The sequence below is a fragment of the Apium graveolens genome, chromosome 4 (assembly GCF_009905375.1).
Source record: "Apium graveolens cultivar Ventura chromosome 4, ASM990537v1, whole genome shotgun sequence".
In the NCBI taxonomy this organism is placed as follows: domain Eukaryota; kingdom Viridiplantae; phylum Streptophyta; class Magnoliopsida; order Apiales; family Apiaceae; genus Apium; species Apium graveolens.
The window spans coordinates 125,069,532-125,072,375 of NC_133650.1; positions in this window are offsets into that span (position 1 = coordinate 125,069,532).

The window sequence follows — 2,844 nt, forward strand, 5'->3', positions numbered from 1 at the left end:
CGGACAACCTGTGGTACAACACCAAACAACCTACAGAACAGATGGCCATTTCCTACTCATTTCCTGGCTGTGGTTTTCATGGTAGGCATCTTAATTCACTGTTGTGTTATGTCAATTTAAGAAAACAAGTGTGAGCTATAATGCTCAGTATAATAATGTACAGTATAAAAATGAGTGTATGATAAACTTACGTAAAACATCATATATGATAATTACGTTTTATTCGAAAATAGTTTTCCGTGGTGATACACAACTTTTATGAAAACAATCCTTTATTGGATTTTATTAACCTTCGAATACCTAAATTGTAAACCCAGTACCTAGGCTTGGGTTACGGTATTGCATCACAATTCTAATTGGAAGAACAGGACACTCGTTGGAGCCACCACATACGATGATCAGTCGTAATACGATAATAGTAACCTTTTCTACTAGTAGAAGGAAGACACCTTCGTATCCCGATTATCACCCTTGCCACATTCGGGCTACGTGTCCCATTTTTGGGTATACACATACTTCACAAGTTCCTGAGTACACAGAGTACCTTCGCCTGCGGTACCTTTTGTAGTCCATCTAGCACACATAGTACCAAAGTCTACCCCTCCCTTGTCCTATTAAAAGAATTCTATCATATCTCGAGAACTCGAACCACATCGAAGTTTCCCAAACTTTTTGCTTGTTGATAGAAACAACTTATCTTACGAGGATATATATATATATATATAAATATATATACGTACTTCTGAAATTTTTGGAGAAAGTACTAAGGATGTGAGTTGACCGTTGTCAACAGATAATTAAATAAAGGGGAAAAGTTTCTCCTTGAATGTAACACCCCCAGATCCGGGGTCGAGGATCCGGGTCGTCACGGTCTTTCTTTCCACAATATCACTTCACTTAATTAATAATAATAACCTTATGCTGTGACCCCACACTAACACACACCACAACCCGTTATAGTCTCAGAGATGAAATTTAAATAAGTACAAGTCTTTGAATCCACAATTTAAAAGTTATTACAACCCAAAATGATTACTTGATAAATTTACAGTTAATTGCCATTATCTGCCACAAGTTATAATTATACATAATTGATTCTCAAAAGTAGATGGTCTGATCTACAATAGATCTACCTCTGCAGCTATAGCAGCTACAACATCAACGGGAAGACGCGGAACGCTTCCCACGCGCTTGCGCTGGGTCTGCTAGAGTCTGGCCATCTTTCCTAACTGTTGTTGTGTGATGAAGAAATAAAGCAAGGGTGAGCAGCAAGCCCACCAAAATAATATGTATAATGATTTACAATATATGAGCCTACTCATAATACTCATGAAAGTCTTGGTCAAAAGAAATGAACCAAGTTGATATCTTAATGCGATGAAGTCGCAAAATATTCAGTATATATATATATACATATATACTTTTCAAAATCTTGGAAGTCCTCTTCCATGCATAATATACACAAAGTCCCAGTGTATAACTGTATAAAAAAAATATCGTTGCAAGGTGATCTCATATATCTAACCTTGTCTCAACGTTTTTCTGAAAATCTTTGTCATACATAAGACAATTATTAATTAGATATAAGTTTAAAAGATGAGGTTACCAAATACCCCAATATACTTATATCTTTCCCAATACTACTTGAACTACCACCGTTCAAGTTATAATCAGTTTCAAAAGTTCATCACATAGATGAGACTACAAGACAAGATTTGAATAGATTCAATCTTTGAAATATTATTGAATGAAATAAAGTTACGAGATACTTTATTTAGTCCCGATATATATATATCCACATATATATATCTCTTAAACATTTCCTGGAACCTCTGTTATGTAAAGTATGAACAGAGTTTGAAACATCCAATGAATTTTGGAAAGGAAAAGAATTTTGGCATAAACCAGATATCTTGCTGATCAGGCAAAGATACCCATAAGTAACCTTTTCTACTAGTAGATGGACGAATTCCCCACTGGTCATCACCCTGGCCGCATTAGGACCTATGCTGGACTGCCACTCAGCCACTTATGCATTTGATGGACTCCCACTGAGCCACTTACACTATCATGGACGCCCACTGAGCCCATGTTGCTTATGCCGACTCAATAGATGGACTTACTTCCCGAACGTTGGGTAAGTAATCAATTCATTTACCAAAACTGCAACCTTGTTGCGAATATAAAATACACCACAGAGCCGGATTCCCCAGGTTTTGAACGAGTATTTAAATCCCCTTTAAAAGGAAGATCTTAAATATAAAAATGAGTTTTGGGATCCGCTCTAACTTTTAAAAATCATTTTGAAGACTCGAAAACACTTTAAAGAGTGTTTGGAGTAAAGCTGATTTAATGAAGTAAATCAGTCCCCAGAATATTTAGAAAATGACTGAATATTATTATTTAAATAATATTCCCATAAAGAATAATCTTTTATAAAAATAATTGAAGTAGAAGTTTTAAAACTTATACTTGAAACGAGTATTAAATAACCAAAGATATACTTATATGAAAGTATTATCTTTATTTGAATAATCGAAAATAAGTTTGATTATTAACACCTTATTCTTTAATAAAATAAAGAATATATTTCAGCAAATAATCGGAGTCATAGATCCTCAAATGAATATTCAAATAATATTCATTAAATAATATAAACTGAGTCATAAGCCTTCGAATGAATATTCAAATAATATTCAATAAATAATATAAAAGAGTCATAAGCCCTCGAATGAATATTCAAATAATATTCAGATAAATAAATAAAAGGAGTCATACGCCTTCGAATAATATTCAAAATAATATTCATTAATAAAGTAAAAGGAGTCATAAGTCCTCGAATGA